Here is a 23,059-nt window from a genome sequence, read left to right on the forward strand (position 1 = left end):
AGCAATAGGATCTGCAACCCTAGACCCTGGTTCTTCCATTGGTCAGGCAGATACAAATGTACATGATGGCTTGGTTGACAATACCTTCTTTGGTGGAGAAGATCCCTCGCTTCAGATATTTCTTCCAACCTGTCTTTCGGGTGCATCAGCACAGTCTGATTTGAGAGATGAAGCTGATGAATCAAATGGTATTCGTACTGACGACTGGATCTCACTTAGGCTTGGAGGCAGTGCAACTGGCAGCCATAGGGACTCAGCAGCGACCAATGGATTGAATTCAAGGCAGCAAATACATTCCAAAGAGCGTGCCATAGACTCTGGTTAGTTTCCTTGCTCTTTTATCGTTGCCAACAAAATAGATCATCGGTCTCATAGTTCACTGCATTAGTATTTCCTACCTCCTCTCTTTTCCTTTCTTATCAAGTTTCAAGCATTTCCTTTGCAGCTTATCTGTTGCTTGGTATGAATGACAGTAGACATGGGAAGTCAAGTAGGCAAATAATAAAGCCCTTTCTCATTTCCTCGGCAAAAAAGGTCGGTTCGACCGAGATTATGTTATGATTTAGGATAGAAGAATTTTCTAGGGATTTAAGAAATAGAAGAAATAGGTACAGAAAATGTGCTCATTCATTCATTAGATAATCCTTAAGGGGGTGTTTGGTTCAAGGATTGTGGGATTCCCATGGGATGGGAATCTCACATTCCCATGTTTGGTTGGTCAGGAATCTCATTTCCGGTAATGTTTTATTACCAATAGTAGATTTTTTGGGGTATATTACCGGAAATGTCATTACCTCCATTCCCTTAGGTATTGTAACATTACCGGCATTTTGGACTAAAATGCCCTTAAATTTTTATTATTTTTCAAATATATCCTTCTTCTGTCATTGAATAATAAAAATTCTACGAATGTTAAATTACAAATTTATCCTTAAATTATTTTAGATTTACAAAAAAAAGTCTATAATTAAAATTTTATATGAAGTTCAAGGGTTAAAACAAAATTTTACCCTTTCATTAAACCTTTTTTATATTTTTAATTTTGTAAAAAAAATTATAAAAATAATATGAATTTAATTTTTTAAAGAAAATATATAAACATTTTACAATTTGTAATATTATACAAATATATAATAAGGACAATTTGGTCAAATATACATTCCAATAATATTTTATTCCTTTAACCAAACACGGTAATCTTACATTCTTGCTAAACCAACCAAACACAAAATACAACATTCCCAGTAATCCTATTCCCTGATAATCTTTTATTCCCACTGGTAATCTTACATTCCGTGAACCAAACGCACCCTAAAAGATTCAATATAGTTTTATATATTAACAGGTACCCTACAACTGGCAACACAACCAAATAACAAAATAACTAACTCCCTGATGACTCACCCATCTCAGCCCTTCCAACCCTCTGATTAATATTAGATTTGTAATACCCCAAATCCCACATGTGCCTATAATATTAATTAATTTGGGTTTATATCCAGTGAAGCCCAACTACACCTTTTACCTAAATAGACCCTGGCCCATTTCTCCTCACCACGCGACCCCCCTTTCATCTCTACTTCAGCCCCAATCTCTTCAGGTAACTTCTCAATCCCTAATCTCTTTTCAATCCCTAATTTATTTCCATCCTCCCCCAATTATTGCTGCTTCACTCCCAATTATCTTCTTCGATATTTCCCCGAATCAATTTCTTTAAACCCTAACTCACCTTCCATCATGACAATACCCCCCATCAGACGATCCTTGTCCCCAAGGATCAAAATCAGGAAATTGGTTCTGAAGAACCGAAGCATCTTCCTAAGTTGCGTCGTTTAATCCCATATTTGTCCACTGAACCAGCACCTGAGGAATAGATTGATTCTGTCATTTCACTATTCTTCTCTTCAAAACAGACGCTGGATAGATTTTTAATTGACCATACGAAGCGACTTCTGGAGGATTTATTGAGATAAGTCCCTGCTTCCCCAATCTTTTCTTCAATAAACTAATGTGAAACACCAGATGTAGTTTAGAATCTGGTGGTAATTCCAATTGATAGGCAACCTGACAGACCCTTTTTTGTATTTTATAGGGACCAAAGTATCGAGCAACAAGTTTTAGATTTCTCCTTAATGCGAGGGATGTTTGGCGATATGGCTGAAGCTTCAGGTAAACTTCATCCCCTACCTGAAATTCTCTGGCTATTCTATGTTGATCTGAAATCTGCTTCATTCTATTACTGGCTTTGAGTAACTGCTCCTTTAGCAATGAATTTAATTGCTCTCTCTGTTGCATGACATCCTGTACTGCATCCACTCCAGAATCTGCTGACCATGTTATATTAGGGGCTTGATAACCATATAAGGCTTCAAATGGTGTCATTCGAAGGGCAGTGTGGTAATTAGTATTGTACCACCACTCTGCTTGAGCTAACCATTTTGACCAAGTCATTGGCTCAAAAAACCACATGCACCTCAAATATTGTTCAAGATATTGATTGAGCCTCTCAGTTTGGCCATCTGTCTCAGGGTGATAGGCAATACTGAATAATGTAGTAGTCCCCAACTGCTTCATTAATTCCTGCCAAAATAAACTAGTAAAAGATTTGTCTTTGTCACAAATAGCTACCTTAGGAGGACCATGTAATTTATAGACTTGATCAAGGTACACCCTAGCAACTTCCACCACTGTATAAGGATGAGCTAATGGCATAAAATGACCATACTTGGTGAATTTATCAATCACTACCAAAATGCAATTGAACTTTGGTGAGGGTGGTAAACCCTTAATGAAGTCCATTATAATCACTTCCCAAGCTTTATTAGGAATAGGAATAGGCTGTAACAATCCTGGCTTAAGAATATGCTCTATTTTGGTCCTCTGACAAACTTCACACTGTTGAATATGGTCTTGAATTAAAGTCTTCATTCTTGGCCAAAAAAATAAGACTTAATTCTTTGATAAGTAGCCTGAATAACTGAATCCCCTCCTTGTGATGAATCATGTAGAGCCACAATAATATTCTGGTCTCAACTCCCCTTTGCTACCCACATAAATCTTGTTCTTGAAATACAACACCCCTTTTACTAACTTCCAATCTTGTATGTTGTCTGGTTGAATAACTAGAATAGGAATTTTTTTCTTGAGATATAACATCATCTTCATAACTCTTTTCAATATCATTTATCAAAGTAGGAGTTATAATTGTGACTCCCATCTGTAAAAATTCACCAGAATCTGTCTGCTGTCTAGAGAGTGCATCTGCTACCTTATTAGACTTACCCTTCATGTACTGAATGGTATAATCCAACCCAAGCAACTTTGTAAGTCCTTTCTTCTGTATAGTTGTAGTTAACTTCTGTTCTAGAAGATGTTTTAAAGGTTCATGGTCTGTCTTGATTACAAAAGAGCCACTCTCCAAATAATGTCTCCAATGTGAAACTGCCATCAAAATAGCCAAATATTCCTTCTCATAAATAGAAAGATATGTATGCTTAGGACCCAAAGCCCTACTCAAATAAGCTATAGGTTTGCCTGCTTGAGATAGAACAACCCTAATTCCTTTAGAAATAGCATCAGTTTCTAAAAAAAATTTCTGATCAAAATTTGGTAAAGCCAACACTGGAGCTTCACACATAACTCTTTTTAATTTTTCAAAAGCCATTTTAGCCTCTGGGGACCAATGAAACCCTTCATTCTTCAACATATTAGTCAAGGGTTTACTCAATTCTCCATACCCGTTAATAAATTTTCTGTAATACCCTGTTAAACCTAAAAATCCTCTCAAAGCTTTCAAATTTGTAGGTAAAGGAAACAGTTGCATAGCCTTTATTTTAGTAGGGTCAGTTGATACTCCTTTAGCAGAAATTAAGTGCCCCAAATACTCCACCTGCTGCTGTCCAAAAAACATTTACTCTTTTTTGCATATAATCTATTCTTCAGCAGAATTTCCAACACCACTCTTATATGCTTCTTATGCTCTGCCATACTAGGACTGTAAATTAGAATATCATAAAAAAATACAAGAACAAATTTCCTTAAATATGCTCCAAACAGATCATTCATCAAAGCTTGAAAAGTAGCTGGAGCATTAGTAAGGCCAAAAGGCATAACTTTAAATTCATAATGCCCTTGATGAGTCCTAAAAGCAGTTTTATGAATATCCTCTTCTTTAATTCTAATTTGCCAATAACCAGATCTCAAATCAATCTTTGAAAAGCAATTAGCCCCATGTAACTCATCCAATAAATCTTCCACTATAGCAATAGGAAATTTATTCTTAAGTGTAGCAGAGTTAAGTTGCCTATAGTCCACACAAAACCTCCAAGTACCATCCTTCTTTCTAATAAGTAAACAGGGAGAAGCAAAAGGACTTTTAATTGTATGATAGAAGAGGATAACATTTGAGCAATTTGCTTTTCAACTTCAGTTTTATGATGATGAGCAAACCTATAGGGTCTTAAATTAACTGGTGGTGTCCCCTGTTTAAGAATAATGGCATGGTCATGTTTTCTTCTAGAAGGCATTCCTTGTGACTCCTCAAATACTTCTTGAAATTCCTATAATAAGTCTTGTAAAAATAGAGGAATCATACTATCCTCAGCTTCAGCACTCAACAAATAAATTTCCCCACTCACTTCAGAATCTTTTTTAACTAATTTCTGAAACTTATCACCTGTAATAAGTCTTAGTACTGGTAACTTCTGAGTACCTTTTATCACCACAGTCTCCCCCTCCTTCTCAAAACTAATGGTCTTTGCCTTAAAGTCCATTAGTATAGGGCTAAATTCTTCCATCCAGTCCACCCCCAATACCATATCACTGCCTCCCAAAGATAATACTCGGAAATCATGCTGAAATTCATAACCTTGCATCTTCCAACTCATCATATTACTTTTTGCAGTACTAAAAAGTTTTTCACCATTAACTACTGTTATAGCTAAGGGTTGAGTCTGAACCACTTTCACCCCTTCTTTGGCCCATTTAGGTGTCACAAAACTGTGGGTGCTACCACTATCAATCAACACATTAATAGGTTTACCTCTGAGAAAACCTTGAATCCTCAAGGTAGTATGCCCCACATTTCCTGTAATGGCATTAATAGAAATTTCCAATGCTTCTTTTGCTATTTCATCCCCCTCCTTTTGTTCACCTTCTATCATTTCCTGTTCAGCAGAGTCCTCTTCTTTTCCAATGCAGTTCAACTGCCTGACTTTACATTGATGTCCTGGAACAAATGTTTCTCCACATTTAAAACACAAGTTATTGGCTCTTCTGTATTCCAATAAACTCTGTTTGGTATTAGTAGTAGGAGGAGTTGTCTTAGGCAAAAATCCCTTATTCCCACTGCTCTGTTATATATTTGAGGGATTATAAGAAAAAAATTTGTTAGCAGATTTGTACTTCTTCCCTTCAATTTCATTAGCCAATTCATAAAGTTTTGCTTGCCTGTAAGCTTCAGATAAATTCTTGGGCTCTAACACCTTTACCTTATGCTTTAATTCCTCCTTGAGACCACTAATGAAACTGGAAACAAAATAAGCCTCCCTCAGATGCATGTTTTGTTGTAATAAATAGGGTCTTAGCTCTTCAAATTTTTCTTGATATTCCTCTACACTCCCCTTCTGCATCAACTTATTGAATTCTTCAATAATATCAGAATAATTTCTCACAGAATCTGTGACACAAATCAGCCTCAAATTTATGCCATGTCACTCTATACTTCTGCATAATGTAACCATCAAACCAGGTCTTAGCCATCCCCACTAAATACATAGCAGCTATTTCCAGTTTCTGCTCCTCTGATATTCCAAACAAATTAAATTTTTTTTGACATTTCCTAATCCAACCCCTAGGATTGTTACCATCAAACATTGGCAGCTCCAATTTTGGTCTAGGTAGTACAGAACTTGTGTTCCCAAAAGAATTCTTAAAATAGTTTCTATTGTGCACATGTTCATCTCCTCCCCCCTTAATCTCACTAGAACTATCCGATTTTCTTCTTGTAACCTTGGATTAACAGTTTGATGATCAGTAAATGCCACAGGTTTAGAGGCTAATATCCCTGGTTCATTAGGTTGAAAAGTATACTTTTCATGCTCACTAAGAACCGTAATCAAACATGGATGTTTACCTCCATTTTTGTCCTCCCACTCTACTTTCTGCTCAACCCACCAAGCTGGTAAGGTTTCTTCCTTCACTTCTACTTCTTGTTCCGGTGCCTCAATGGCTCCCTTCTTTTGCATCTTTCTTGTCTTTCCCAGCATGAAAAATGGATTTTTGGATCACAAAACTTAGCTTTGATTACCAATTGTTATGATTTAGGATAGAAGAATTTTCTAGGGATTTAAGAAATAGAAGAAATAGGTACAGAAAATGTGCTCATTCATTCATTAGAATAATCCTCAAAAGATTCGGTACAATTTTATATATTAACAGGTACCCTACAGCTGGCAGCACAGCCAAATAACAAAATAACTAACTCCCTGATGACTCACCCATCTCAGCCCTTCCAACCCTCTGATTACTATTAAATTCATAATACCCCAAATCCCACATGTGCCTATAATATTAATTAATTTGGGTTTATATCCAGTGGAGCCCAACTACACCCTTTACCCAAATAGACCCTGGCTCGTTTCTCCTCACCACGTGACCCCCCTTTCATCTCTACTTCAGCCCCAATCTCTTCAGGTAACTTCTCAATCCCTAATCTCTTCTCAATCCCTAATTCCTTTCCATCCTCCCCCAATTGATGTTGCTTCACTCCCAATTTTCTTCTTCGATATTTCTCCAAATTGATTTCTTCAAACCCTAACTCACCTTCTATCGTGACAGATTATTTCTATAGACTCAGACACCGATTAATTGTATTTGCTTAAATTTATGGATAAATATGGTGCTCACGCATGCTGGTTTAAAATTAAAATTTTTGGAAAGAAGGCACTGCCAGTGGAGCTGTGTTAACAACAGTACCGAGGTCAGGGCCGAGCTTTGAGGCCTTCATACCTGTGAATGTTGAAAGCTCAGCTTATAATTCTAGTTGTAGGCAAGCAGGTTTTTTACCCTAGAGTTAAAACACACATGAGGAGGTGGTTTTGGTTTTGATTGAGAAGTTGTACAGTTGAATTGGAATTGGGAAATAGGCAGTTGGGGGAGAACAACCCACTCTTAAGTGAACACAAAAGAATCCGACCCATGTGCCCTTTTTTTGTTGGATTTGTAAATTCATAGATCTCCTCCCCCTTTTTTAATTAATTTTATCATTAATTTTATTTCTCTTACTGCTCCAGCATTAGCATCACAAGTGCCAGCAAAGAGAAAAGTAAAACCTAAAATTTTTTATTCGAGTTGGGGATCTGCTATTTCAAAACCTAAAAAGTAAAACTTGACTCAACTCGTCTTTAACCCGAATTTTTGAAGGAAAAAAAAAGACTTGGGTCGAAATATGTTGAGAATTATGATGAGTTTGGATTATTTTCAATTAGCTTAGTATCCTAATTTTTACGGTTGCTACTATTCACATGATCATAAAATAATGTTTATATATCAAAACAGTGTTCACATGCGACTCGTGTATGAAAAACAAACAAGCAACTCTCCTGCTTTTGGAAGACTTGTTTTTCCACTTTATCATTCCATATACTTCAATTGGTTAAAATGTTTTATGCATTATGTTTAAGATACGTATTAATTTGATTTACTTACGGTAGTGATGTATCAAATCATACATATTTACGAATTATTAGGCTATTAGCTAGTATATACATTACGTTTATCATATAATATATTATTTTATGATTCTTTGATTTAATTTAATTTGAATTTTGAGTTTGTAAATATTTTGCAATGCTGTTTTACATTTAATTTTTTAATTTGAAAATGTTAATTAATCATTTTTATCTTTTGAACAGTTTTTTTATGAAATAAAGAATTTTTTTTTATGTAAAATAAAGATAAAAGATAATAAAACTAATAAAATTGATTCGTCATAGCAATGGACTCTCGTATGATGAAAATACAATATAAAAACGAGATTTAATAATAATAATAATAATGATGATGATGATAATTATAACATTCATGAGATTGACCTTTGATTTTATTATAACAGTGCAAAAAATGCAATAACTGTGGCTTTGATCACAAAACAACTAACTTTTTTTTCCACGGTGAAGCTCACGTCTTCGGATTTATCAGATGTGGAATCATCACTTGAGTTATCGACCACATCTTCTTTCTTCTTCTTTGGCTTGGACGGTGCCGGCGTCGGAGGACTGGGATCAAATATTTGGAGAGGCTGAAGAACCTTATCGATTTGATAAACGGCAAGCTGACCGTCGGTTAATATTGTGCCGGAAACACTGGTGTTGGTCAGCCCATAGGTAACATTGGCGGTGTTTCCGACGGTGGTGATATTGAGTGGAACTTGTCGTCGCCGTTGTTCCCGGCTTGCGTTCTCGAAGGGTTGCTAATGGTCTGAAACCGGGAGGAAGATAGGTACGTTTGGATGATATGGAACTGGACCAGCTCCACTTTCTTCTCATCGGAGAGGGTGTTCAAAGTGCCGGATTTCAAGATGGAGAATGCATCGTCGGTGGGTGTGAAGATGGTGATGCCATTGTTGGTGTTGTTGAGCTGGCCTAGGAGCTGGTTCGAGACTTGGCTCGCTTTCATTAGTCGGATGAAGATGGTGAACTGGCCGGCTTTTTCGAGGATTTTGGTGACGTTTGTTTGACTGGAAGAAATAAAGAAAAAACAATAGGCTAAGATTAGTAAAATAATAAAGGCATAAGGATACAGTGGAAAAAATGCATAAAACTAACCTAGAAGGATCTAAACACAATTATTTATTTTTAATCATAGCAACTAACAAAAAATAAGAGGGAAAACAACATATTTAGTACTTTGATTCGAAAGTAACAAACATCTAGAATATCAATGACTAAATCGAACTGAAAACTAAATTTATATGCAAAAATTGAATTAATTAAAGAAAGCACTAAGCAACCTAAGTGTAAAAACACGGATATTTTATATGGTCCTAAAGGGAATTTCTCCTATTTTTTTAAAGCTAACATAAAATTGGAAAATCATGCAAATAGGGTATGTCAATATAAAATAATTCACAAACTTAAAGATATTAAGGATTGGTTTGTAAAAATTAAACTTTAATGACATTAAACGAATTAACCCTAATCAACCTATATAAATATATAATTATAGTTAACCTAATCTAACTTTGTAACACCCAAGGCCTGTACGACACATAGTCGACCGATGTAGGATGCCACACAGAACTACCGAAGTGGCTAACTAACTTTAAACTTACTTTCTCCTGGTTTAAAACGACCATAAAATAAACTGAAAATATAATAAAACTATTTTCTAAAGGGGAGCTCCAAAATAAAATATTTACACTTCAAAAATATTACAGACCAACTTGATTGAATCTACGACTGAACTGGACAATAATGTTTACAAATATACATGCCCGATAAAAACGCTGAGACGTACATCTGGTCTACACTGGACATGTCTGAAACTTGGTTTATCTACGGCTTCCCAATTGATTGATCTAATAACCTACCCATGAAAACATCCGAAGGCTAAGCTAACTAGCTCAACACCACACTAATGGCTAAAACATACTAACTGCATCACTGAAAAGCTCAAGCTATCAAGTCTACTAGTATAAGGTCTACTGTTATCTATTCTACTATATGTTATGTTCTACTAGCCCACTCCTTGAGTGTTGAACCTTGCCCCTAAGCTATGTATGCTTTAAAACTGCTTTAGTGAGTATTCGAGAATACTCACTCTCTACGCTATGGTAGACATCATGGTGCGACTGAGAGTTCTACATCTCGGAGATCATACACCCCTATAGTCTACCCTGGATATAACCCCCGAAATTCTCTATATCGAAAACCATACCCTTGACTAACCCACCCTTTATTTTAAAGAGTGTTAAGGCCTCAGTAAACTTAGTTAGTTAGAAGGGCCTAAGGATATCCGAACCGAATCTATACTGTTGACTATGTTATCTTTTATAAAGAAACTCGGGTGTCCTAGTCGTTTTCCCGAGCATTCAAACAAAGCTAGTCTTATTTCACCTTACCTTATTCTCGTTTCTACGTTTGAAATTAACATTAATAAATGTTTTCATCGTCTTATTTGAGAGGAATTATAAGCTTTTGGAAACCTCATTTACCTCTATACTTTCTTTAGACTTAAATCCCAATTCTCAACCTTGGTATCGATACTGGCCTAACCATGTCAATACCCTCTCTACAATATCGATACCCCTACAACTATTTCATCCATTTTAGCCTAATTTTAACTCCTTAGCAGTTATTCTAATGTTTTACACTTACTCGATCACATTTATTGTCATACTATGGGTCTAGGGCCTCTCGGGCAACGTTTTGACCAAAACAGACTGAAAGTATCAATACTAGCCTAAGAGTATCGATACTCCTAAAAAAGTTTCGATACTTTTAAACATTTTGTTCTGCCTAGTTTCGAAACTTTGAAACTTTCTAGGAGTTTCGAAACTATGACCCAAAGTTTTTGGAAACTTTTAAACATCTTGCTTAGAAGACTTACAGATAACTCAGAGGATTTAATCATCATGCTTGGAAGACTTATTGATGGCCGTAGGACTTACTAGTTTTTGGAAATATTTTACTGGGTTAGAAACTTTGTAAATCACTTTCTTACTTTTCAAAATTCCATTTTCTGAAAATCAAATAATAAACTTTGAAAATCACTTTCTTATTTTTCACGAATATAATATGAAAACATCATGCCCGGAGGTCTTATAGATGGCACGAGAGACTTATCATCTTACTCAAAAGACTTACTAATGTCCAAGAGACTTACTTAAGCAAGAAAACTTTGAAAATCAATTTTAACTTCATTTGAAAACATCATATCTGTAATACCCCAAACACGGGGTTGGTGACAAAAGTGTAAGAATTTAAAATTTAGTGGTTTAATTGGAATAAGTTAAAAAGTCAATGATTAATTTTGGAAATTTGTGTTTAAGACTTATTAGCAAAGATGGAAGAATGGAATGGAAAAGAGGTCTTTTAGCAGAATATTAATTTAAAATTCGTTTTAAAAGATATTTTAAGCCTAGGAAGTTGAGAAAAAATATGTATCTGGTAGCTTGGTTCATTTTTCTTCTTCATCTTCTCTTCTCGTGACTCTATTGATAAGGTGAGTGTGTCTCAAGTTGGTTTTTCTTTTCATTTTTGGTTTGGTTTTGAGGCATTGAGTGATATATAAGCTTTAAGGAAAACCTTAAGGTTGATTAAAACTAAGAAATTAGTGATTTAGCAATGGATTAGTAAAATGGATTTGTAAGGGATTTGCTGATATGGTTTAGTATTTGGATTTGTAATGAAAAATTTGACTTGTCAAGGGTCTAATTAAGAAGTTAGAAGTATTAGAAAGGATTAAGAACATGTTTGAATATTTGATATGATTTTTAGTTCCAAGTGTTCTAAGGAGAAATTTAGATGTTATAAGAGGATTAATGGACCTAAGTTGTGTGGTGTAATTTATAAAGAGTTTAAGGGTTTACTTGGAATTAAAGGTATGAGATTTAGGTGAAATTTTGGAAAAATGCGAAGTGAAAAAAATGAATTCTAGGTAAGAATATCGGTACTTGAAGAATAATGCCGATACTATAAGGGTATTACTGGAAAAAAGGATGAATATTATGATTAGTATCGAAACTGATTGAAGAGTATTGATACTGATGTGGAGGTATCAATACCAAGAGGAAGTTATTGATACTGTAATAAAAAATGGAATTCTAGAATACCAAAATGGTATCGATACTGAAGAGAGTATCGATACCATAGAAGAGAAGTATTGCTACTGTAGGAGGGCTACCGATACTATTAAGCTTGAAATGCTAAATTAAGTGTTTTATTTCGTTTATGTAAATGCTAATGGGTTATTCAATTATGGAAAATTGGTATTGATATTGGACATATTGATATGTAGATTTATATCGAACGAGTAGCGAAAGATTTGGTATAGTACAAGATTGATCGAAAGTTAAAAGGATTGGTTTAGGACATACGTGAGGCAAATGTGAGTGAAACTCATTTGTTTATATTTGATTTGAGGACGGCCTGAGATAAGCCAACCTCAAAGTTTTCGATCAAAAATTGTTTTTATTTCTTTTTTATGCCATATTTTTATAATGTTTTATTTAAGTTATATTTCTAATGCTATGTTTTGATTGTTTTATGTACATGATTATGAACATCTGATATATGAATATGCTTATACAAAAATAATATATATGAAAATAATCTATGTGCTAAGCCAAAAGTGATATACTTGAAAGTGAACCATATGTGAATGTACTTTATTAGAATAAGACATACTCTAAATAGTGAAATTAAAAATAATGATAAAGCTCAAGCCCAAGGTATATATATGAGAATTAGAGGTATAATTGGCATCCCAAGAGTCGAGGGTTCTATGTGGTCAAAAAAATGCCGCAAATGTACAATTTTGTTGTAGTGCTATGTGGTCCTTCGGGACAAAACTATGTGGTCCTTTGGGACAAATATGTGGCACTTCGATGAAAATTATGTGAGCAGTGGTGACTGCATTAGTCACAACCTCAACGTACTCAAATACCTAGAATTCTTATTAGTATGCATTAGGCTATTAAAAACAAAGTAATATAAACCAAACACTATATAAAGTATACATTCTTGTCATGAATGGTAAATCGAACTTCTTATGAAATGATTTCTTTGAGATGAGTAAGAAAAGATTTTACCATGTTTTATTATACTCGTACTTGCCTCACTAAGTCAACGACTTAGCGTGTGATTGTTTCACACGTAGGTTTGAAGAAGGCAGAGGGTTAAAGCTAAGCATGGACAACATACTCCCGCAAAAGATCATATCATAACAAATTAAATCGTAGGTTTTTTGTTATTTTATAAATTGTTATAATGTATGACATGTTTTGAAATGTAATGCTCTGATCTGTTTTGTAATCATACACTTTTATATTTATGTAAATTATCGAATGATGTATTTTTATTTTAAATTTTTAATAGAAATTTTATTATAAGGGTTTCACCACTAAAATATAATTTAGAGTTTTAATTTTATATGCACTTGTCAAGAGTAAATGTTTTGAAAAGTTGATGTGACACTCGAATTCGTATTCAGGTCAGGTTTGTGTTAGGGGTGTTACATTTATTGGTATCAGAGCTATGATTTAATTGATTTTAAGTTCAAAATGAAACAAATTTTGTTTTAAAAAGTTGACATGCAACTAAAAGTTAAATATCTATAATATGATAAGGTAATTAGTATGTTGTCCTTACTAGTAGAATAGTGATTTGATCTTAATAGATGTCAGACTATGAGGGCTCCCGAAGTGAAGTGGGGGATAAAAATAAGGGTAGCAGTAATTCACCTGCCCAAAGAAGGCAAGGTGAAGAACAAACGCCTCAGGGCGTGCCTATACAAGATCAAGGGACATTTTTTCAGACGTTGGACGCGATTCTAATGCTTTTCCAGCCATATGCTACCTCATCTCCTAAGATGAATGTGGCTAAGGTGCTAAGAAGTTTAGGAGCACCTGAATTTAGAGGAGAATCTAAGGAAAATCCTGTTGCTACGAATTTATGGTTAAATAGCCTTAAGATTATGCTTGAGGGTCTTAATTGTTCCGAAATAGAGAAATTAGATGGTGTAGTCTCATTGCTGCGAGGACAAGCACGAATATGGTGTACCAATGTGACAATGAGATCCTCTCGAGATCAAGTGGCTTGGTTGTTCTTTTTGGAATAATTCAAGAATAAGTATATAGGCGACCAGTTTATTCGTCAAATGAAACAAGAATTTATGAGTTTGAAGCAAGAGAATTGCATTGTGTATGAGTACGAGTGAGAGTTCAACAAGATGAGCAGATTTACAGCGGAGTTGGTCCTTATTGAAGAGGATTCTTGTGACTGGTTTGTAGAGGGTTTACGCCATAGATTGAAGTAGTTATTGGTATCATTGAATCTTTCTACATTTCAAGAAGTGGTGAATCGAGCTAAAGCCTTGGAGCGGGATCAAAATGAGAGATTTGGGGAGCAAAAGACCCAGTGGAACAAGATAGATGGTGCCTCGTCAAGTGCATCATAATCCAAGAAAAGTTAAGGTTCAGGTTTTCAACCTCATACTAGATCAGAGTCAGTTGCATCCTCAGGTAGTGGATCTAATATTGTGAGACCTAGATAGACTCAATCAATTGAATTAGGAGCAGAAAAGTCAACACAATGTCAGCATTGTGGTAAACAACATAGTGACATATGTCGAAGGGTCTCCGGAGCATGTTTTAAAAATGGAGAGACAAGACATTTTATCCAGGATTACACATTGATGACTGGAGAGCCTACACAAACAGAGAGATCTGCTACTGTATCTCATAAAGGTAAAGAACAAGGTTGAGGAATGAATCAGTCTGAGTCAACCACCCATCTTAAAGTGAGCTCAACTGTTTGAGTATACAACATTAAGACTAATGAAGATCGTGATGATCTTGAAATCATTTCAGGTACTTTTCAGTTAGTTGAAAAACCTGTTTTAGTTTTGATTGACTCGTGATCAACTTACTCTTATGTTAGTAGTAAACTAGTGAAAGATTTGAGAATTTAGTTAAAACCTATTAGTAGTTGATAACTCCGTAAAAGGTCACATTTTGGGACCTTTTAACTTAAGTTATTGAATGTCTAAAGGCTCATTTAGAACCGTATAGAGGTATTTAGAAGCATTTAGTTACATGTGGTGGATTTCGTTTTTTCGTGGGATTTTATTTTTACAGCGATACTGCTTTATGGAAAAGGTACTTGTCTGATGATGTGCAGGTAATGAGAGCAAGGAAAAGAGGAAAGAAAATGCCGTGACATAAGGAGATTGTTGAGCAAACTGAATTTGTCAAGTTTAACCGGTATTTCAAAAGTGCGAGAAGATATGCTTTGAAGCCATCTGTATCCAACTGTACAAGAGCTCTGCCCGAGAAATCCACCTCGAAGATCCGCCTGGAGGGACCGGCACTGCAACCACCGGTTCTGCTGATGATGCCGCCTGACCCTGCAGATTTTGTCTATCCTTGGGCGCCTACAACGGGATTATGACGGTCACTCATGCCAGCTACCCAGGCTGTATCATCACTTGTCTTGCCCGACTCCCAAGCAAGTTAACCATAGTTTGGGAAAGTCAACTATTAGTTCAAGGGTTAATTTTCCCCTATAAATAGAGGATGAAGCCACAATGTTAGAGACTTTAGTTCCACCCAGATTTGAGCTTAAAAAGTTATAGAGATAAGGTCTCATCTTTCTCTGTCAATCCTACTTGCCGTGGCATTTCTCTGTGACAAGCTTGAGGGAGTGGCGTTCTAGACATCCGAGAGGAGCTAGTTCGTTGGGGGCAGTTTGTGATGGCCGAGGAAATCTCTGGAAGTGCACGTCGAAGGCTTTTTCTCCTTCCCTTAGTCCTTTGCTTTCGTATTTTGTTATTGGGTTGTAAGGAACGAATGAAACTTGCTTTGTGCTTGTTTATTTTGAACCCCACCATGAACTAATCCTATTTTGTGGGAGTTTGCTTGGATATTTAAGTTTCATTTCAATGAATGGTTGTTTTTATATGCTTTAATTTTTTTTGTTTATGAAACTTAATGCCTTAAGGTTGTAGGAGCTATGAGAGTTATCTTTCCTTAGGAGGTTCTTAGGGTTCGAGAGAATGCCTTGGCAAAATATCTTTAGTCTTCGAGAGAAGCTAGGGAGGAACTACATAAACAAGGGGTTCTAGGTAGTAACTAGGCCTAATCCACCTTAGATATAAGGATAGGATTGCATTTGACTAAAAGGAGTAGAGCATAACCGATAGGTTAGATATTAATGTTGCCGCATAAAGGTATTGCCGAGACATATCCTGTTATCTGGACCAATAGGATTATTGTAGGGGTTTACGCCAATTGGTTTTGCCAGGGCATCTTTAATCTGTCGAGTCCCTTACTAGAGATAGCATAGGGCACCTTAGTAGACTCTGTCGGGCAGGCTAGGCATAGAAGAAATACCATTCAAAGAAATAGACTTAAATTTTCTTAGTGACTCCTACCACTCATTCCCATAGCTTCTTGTCGTGTGAGAAAGCTAAAGTCCTATATATTAAATCCAGTAATTGCATTTTATTTTGCCTTGACATTTCTAATTGTTTGTACTTATCACAATTGAATTTGCCACGACATTTCCATCCACTTTGCCGCGATATATCCATTTGCTACCATACCACTATTCCATTTCCACAACATTCATCTCATTTTGCCACAACATTATCATTTGTACATATCATCACTAACTTTACTTAGGTGACAAAGTAAAGTGCCTTGACAAACCTATTTGATTTCCCCAATTCCCTGTGGAGACGATACTCTACTTATCACTTTATTACTTGTTCGATTGTGTATACTTGCACACATATCCGCACTCATTTTATAGTACCCACAAGAGCGGACAAGTTTTTGGCGCCGTTGCCAGGGAGTTGGCAACTGGAATATCCAAAATCATTTTATAGTACCCACAAGAGAGGACAAGTTTTTAGCACCGTTTCCGGGGAGTTGGCAACTAGAAGTTAAATTGATTTTTCATAGCATTTTTATTTTATTTGTTCATATTTTCTTTTTAGTTAGCTTTACTTGTTACTTTCCTTAATTTTTCTTCATTTATTTTTCTAGGTACATGACCTGAAGCAACCCTGAAGAGCCATTAGAACCGATTGATCCTGAAATCAAGAGGTTTTTTAGACAAAGAAGTCGCGCTCAACGTGTGTGAACATGTACCAAATAAGAAATCAAGGTATTGGTCATGAGGAGGATCAGAATGTCGGGGAAAATTTAAATGCTGGGAATACAACCATACCTCGTGCCATTCGTGATCACTTAAACTCAATCTTAGATGACTTAAATCTTGGAATAGTGACACCAGAGATTCATGCAGCCCACTTCGAACTCAAACCTGTCTTGTTCAATATGTTGAACTTTATAGGACAATTTGGGGGGCATGCCAAATGAAGATGCCAGGCAGCATATTCGTAACTTCTTGGAGGTATGCGATTCTTTCCACCAATAAGGGGTGCACGAAGATGTTATGAAATTAAAGTTGTTTCCGTATTCCCTACGTGACTGAGCAAGGGCATGGTTGAGTGTCGTTCCAGCGGGTTCAATGGAGTCGTGGACTGATTTGTGTAAAACAATTTGTTGCGGTATAATCCTCCGAATATGAACACCCAACTGAGGAACGACATTGCTTCCTTTCGTCAGGCTGATGACGAGTCGATGTATGAATGTTGGGATCGATACAAGGCATTGCTTCGCAAGTGCTCAAACCATGGTTTTCAAGATTGGACACAAGTGGTGATGTTCTATAATAGAGTTAACGCGATCACGAGGATGATGCTAGTTGCCTCGGTAAATGGGACGCTGCTTGAAAAATCACCAGTAGAGGCATTTGACATTCTGGATAAGATTGCCACTAATGATTATCAGTTTCCATCCACACGGCTTGGAGCTGGGTGCAAGTCACACGGATCTTTCGAGCTAGATTCTAATGATAACGTGTCGGCCCAACTTACTGCTATCACCAACATGCTGAAGAATTTGCAAAGGCCAAGTGAGGTGAGAGAAGTAAAGGCACCCATTCAGCTTGTTTATTATGCCACGACAATCACAAAGGGATTGACTGCCCGACCAATCAAGAATCCATCAACTTCGTAGGCAACTTTAATCGAGGTAACAATAACCTCTATTCCAACACGTAGAATCCTGGATGGCGTCAACATCCAAACTTTTCATGGGGAAATCAAGGATCCAACAATGCACATCAACCAGCTCGGCATCAGAATTACAATAACTCCCAGGGTTATCAATCGAATATGCCATGGCATAATTCTAACAAGGGAGGGCTATCTTCATCAAACACTAGTTCTTTGGAAGCCACAATGCAAGAGTTTATTGCAACAACAAAAACAATGTTGTAAGACCATGCAACCTCCATAAAAAATCAAGGAGCCCTGCTTCAAAGCCATAGTTCATCGCTAAGGGCGTTGGAGAGTTAAATTGGTCAAATTGCCGCAGCGTTACAAGAACGCAAACCAAGACATTTTCCGAGTGACACTGAAGTCACCAAACCTCACGGAAAGGACAGCTGCAGTGTGCAAACTCTTCGAAGTGGTACATAAATTAATGTTGAAGACAATTTTAAGGGAAGACCGAAGGATGATTCACCCCCTATAACTATGCGAGCTGATCAAGTAGTGGTGGAAAAGCACCAATAGAAGAGGATAAGGATGAGGGTTCGTCAAGAAAAGAAACTGAGGGGGCAAATAAAAATGCCAATGCAACTTCTGTTCGCACCCCGTCAATATAGGAAGCCAGACCCCCACCTCCTTTTCTGCAAAGAATGAAGAAGCATAATGAAGATATCCAGTTTAAAATGTTTGTTGACATTCTAAGTCAACTACAAATCAATGTTCCTTTTTTAGAGGTGATGGAAAAAATGCCCACATATGCCAAGTTTCTTAAGGAAATTGTTACCAAGAAGAGAAAGGTTGAGCAGTATAAAATAATTGCCACTGCAAAAGAATTTTGCTCTTCCTTAAGTAAGCTGCCACCAAAGAGACATGATTCGGGCAGCTTTATCATCCCATGTTCAATAGAAGACAAATTTTTTCGAAAGACATTATGTGACCTTGGCTCAAGTGTGAACTTGATGCCTAAGTCAATATTCGTAAAGCTTGGGATAGGACATGCGAGACCCACCTCGGTCATCTTGTAATTAACCGATCGTTCACACATTCGACTAGAGGGACGAATTGAAGATGTCATCGTCCGGGTCGACAAGTTCATTTTTCCTATCGATTTTTTGATTCTGGACAGTGAGGTCGACACCACAACGCCCATCATCTTGGGGAGACCATTTCTAGCTACCAATCGTATTCTCATCGACTGTGAGAGGGGCAAGCTGACCATACGAGTGGCCGATCAACAAGTCACTGTGAATGTCTTTCGATCTCTCAAGTACATGGATGATTTTGAAGAATGCCAGAGCATTTTAGAAGTGGATACAGTAATAACAAAAGAAGCATATCAATTTTGCCAGGATAATTTCTTTCAGCTGGGACTTGATGAGGGGCTATTGGAAGACTTAAAGGTTAGAGTGCCTAATGATTTTTCATTCGAGGAACAGCATGTTAGCTTCCTTAAATCTAGCCTAGGTACACGTTTTGAACCTTTAAAGTTTAAAGAATTTTTTCCTCCCAAACCCTCATTACAATATGCTCCTACCCTAGAACTTAAGAATTTGCCACAACATCTTAAATATGCTTGTCTGGGTAGTGATAAAACTTTTCCTGTGATTATTTCCTCAGCCCTCACTCCTAACCAAGAATATAGTTTGCTAAGTGTTTTGTCACGGCATAAGAAAGCGTTAAGATGGACGACAGCAGATCTGAAGGGAATAAGTCCAACAATCTGCATGCACAAAATCCTGCTGGAAGAATGCCACGGAAAATCTATAGAGCCACAATGAAGATTGAACCCAATCATGAAGCAAGTTGTGATGAAGGAGATTCTCAAATGGCTTGATGCTGGAGTAATTTACCCCATTTCGGATAGTTCGTGGGTGAGTCCAATTCAATGCGTGCCCAAGAAGGGAGGCATGACCGTGGTGACGAGTGAAGATAACGAATGGATACCTACTCACACGGTCACCGGGTGGCGAATCTGCATGGACTACCGCAAGCTTAACAAGGCCACCAAGAAGGATCATTTCCCTTTGCTGTTCATCGATCAAATGATGGATCAACTTACTGGCAAGGCATTTTATTGTTTCTTGGACGGTTACTCGAGGTATAACCAGATTGCCATCGCACCAGAAGACCAAGAGAAGACCACATTCACGTGCCCCTATGGCACTTATGCTTTTCGAAGAATGTCTTTTGGACTTTGTAATGCCCCGACAACTTTTCAACGCTGCATGCAAGCCATATTCTCTGACATGGTTGAGGATTATCTTGAAATTTTCATGGATGATTTTTCTGTTTCTGGGGATAACTTTCAAAAATGCCTCAACAATTTGGCAAAGGTACTGAAGCGATGTGAGGAGGCTGACCTCGTGCTGAATTGGGAAAATGCCACTTCATGGTAACAGAAGGCATTGTTCTAGGCCATAAGATTTCTGCAAAGGGCATTGAGGTAGATAAGGCCAAGATCGAGGTGATCGAGAAGCCTCCCCACCAAATTCTGTCAAGGGCATTCGGAGTTTCTTTGGACATGCTGGATTTTATTGAAGATTCATCAAGGACTTCTCCATAATATCCAAGCCCTTGTGCACCCTTCTTAAACAGAACCAACCATTCATGTTTGACCAGAAATGCCATGGCACATTCAAAGAGCTGAAGTAAAGACTTATCTCTGCACCGATCGTAGTTCCTCTAGATTGGACAGCCCCGTTCGAATTAATGTGCGATGCAAGTGATTTTATCGTGGGAGCTGTGCTTGGGCAACGTAGAGGTAAAATTTTTCATGTAATTTATTATGCTAGTCATACCTTAAATGATGCACAGTTGAATTACACGACCACTGAGAAAGAATAACTTGCCGTGGTATTTTCATTTGACAAGTTTAGGCCATACTTGATAGGCACCAAATTTATAGTTCACACTGATCATTCATCTATAAAATATTTAGTGAACAAGAAATATGCCAAGCCTAGACTGATTAGATGGATATTACTCTTGCAAGAATTTGAATTAGAGGTAATTGATAGGAAGGGTACTGAAAATCAGCTGACAGACCACTTATCTAGGCTAGAGAGCATTTCAGAATGCCATGACATTTTTGATATTAAAGAAGAATTCCCTGACGAAAAAATTTTATATGCCACGACAATTCCGTGGTACGCTGACCTTGTTAATTTTCTTGTTAGTTGTGTTTTTCCTTATGAACTAAATAGCCAGGGCAAAAATAGGTTTCTACATGATGCCAAGTTCTATTTTTGGGATGAGCCGTACTTGTTCAAGCAATATGCTGATCAAATGATCTGACGGTGCGTCCCCGAAGAAGAGCAAAGTAATATCTTACACCATTGCCATACAGTAACCTGTGGAGGGCATTTTGGAGGCTCGAGGACTGTTGTAAAGGTCCTCTAATTGGGCTTCTATTGGCCATCGTTATTTAAAGATGCCCACGAATTTTGCAAGGCGTACGATAGATGCCAGCGAACTGGAAACATTTCCAGACAACAAGAAATGTCGTTGCAAAATATTCTGGAGATAAAACTTTTCGATGTTTGAGGCATTGATTTCATGGGACCATTCTCATCTTTCTTTGGAGACTTATACATTTTTCTTGCGGTGGATTACGTCTCGAAGTGGGTTGAAGCAATGGCTACACCGAGGAACGACTCGAAGACGGTACTCAAGTTCCTTCACAAGAACATATTCACTCGATTTGGAGTACCGAGAGCCATCATCAGCGATGAGGGCACCCACTTCGATAACAGATTAATTGCCAAGGCATTATATAAATATGGAGTGCGACATAAGATTGTCATGTCATATCACCCGTAGACAAATGAGCAAGCTGAAGTGTCCAATCGAGAAGTCAAGCAAATCCTTGAGAATGTGGTGAACCCTCGAAGGAAAGACTGGTCCCCCAAGCTCGATGAAGCATTGTGGGCCTATAGGACGGCATTCAAAATGCCTCTGGGAATGTCGCCTTTCACGATGGTATATGGAAAAGCCCGTCACCTCCCAGTTGAGTTAGAACACAAGGCATACTGGGCAATCAAGAAATTAAATTTCGACGCACAACTTGCTGGGGAGAAACGATTGCTCGATTTGAATGAAATGGAGGAGTTTCGAGTACAAGCATATGAAAATGCCAAGCTCTACAAGGAAAAGACTAAGAAGTGGCATGACAAAAATCTTTTGCCACGAAATTTTCATGTGGGCCAGAAAGTGTTGCTTTTCAACTCACGGATCAAACTCTTCCCTGGTAAACTAAAGTCACGTTGGTCAGGACCGTTTGAAGTTCACCATGTTTACCCCTATGGTGCTGTTGATATCAAGAACATGGACAATGGATCCATCTTTAAAGTCAATGGCCAGCGCTTAAAGGCCTACCAGGGAATTCCACATGTGCGTGACAAGTCAACGCTGCTCTTGCATGACGTCGACACTGGTCCGACATCTTAAGGATGCGCTGACATTTTAAATTTACTCATGTGCATAAATAATTTTTATTTTACTATTATTTTAGTCTTTATTATTTTTAATTAATTATGTTTTTTTTATTTTTGTTGCAAGGGACTTCCCACATGATTAGTACGTGCAGAGTATGGAGCAAGCTTGTGAAATTTGGGCGGCAAAAGTGAATAGTAAAAGGAGGGAAATTTTTAACTTTTTGACTTTTGTCATGGGGGTTAGTTTTTTATTTACTTTCATTTTGTTTCTTTCTCGCCTAGACCCCACCTTTTTATTTAACATTTCCCCAAAAATCTTCATTTTGTTTGTATCTTCATTTCACTTTTTACATTAACTTTCTTTCATCTTCTTCCTTCCTTTTGACCGAACCTCCATAGCCGACCAAACCAAGTTTTCTTCTTAGTTCATTTGTGTGTTCTCATCATGGTATGATCACGTCCCCCTGCATCATCTTCACCACCAAAGTTTGTGGATGATTTCGCCCGTGAACGATTCCAAACAATTAAAAACCACCGTGTCTTTATCGAGTTGGGGTTTGTCTTCTCTGAGGAGAAAGATGCTGCCTTAGAGAGTGAGGTTCTTGATGTTGTCACAAAGCATAAGTGGTAGGAATTTTCCAAGCATCATGCCACCGTCAACGCCACTTTAGTGAAGGAGTTTTACTCCAACATCACTGATCTAAACAAGCATGCCGTGACAGTTCGCGACATTTCTATTTGTTTTACTCCTTCTGCCATTAATCGTTATTTTAAACTGCAGGTTA

At 37.2% G+C, this 23,059-nt stretch overlaps 1 pseudogene; it reads right to left on the reverse strand.

The window, feature by feature from the left end:
• Window positions 1–8,104: 8,104 nt before the first annotated feature.
• On the reverse strand, window positions 8,105–9,536 carry LOC120199203 (annotated as a pseudogene).
• Between the last annotated feature and the right edge of the window lie 13,523 nt (window positions 9,537–23,059).

Source organism: Hibiscus syriacus, unplaced genomic scaffold, assembly GCF_006381635.1.
Source record: "Hibiscus syriacus cultivar Baekdansim isolate YM2019G1 unplaced genomic scaffold, ASM638163v2 tig00005406_pilon, whole genome shotgun sequence".
Lineage (NCBI taxonomy): Eukaryota > Viridiplantae > Streptophyta > Magnoliopsida > Malvales > Malvaceae > Hibiscus > Hibiscus syriacus.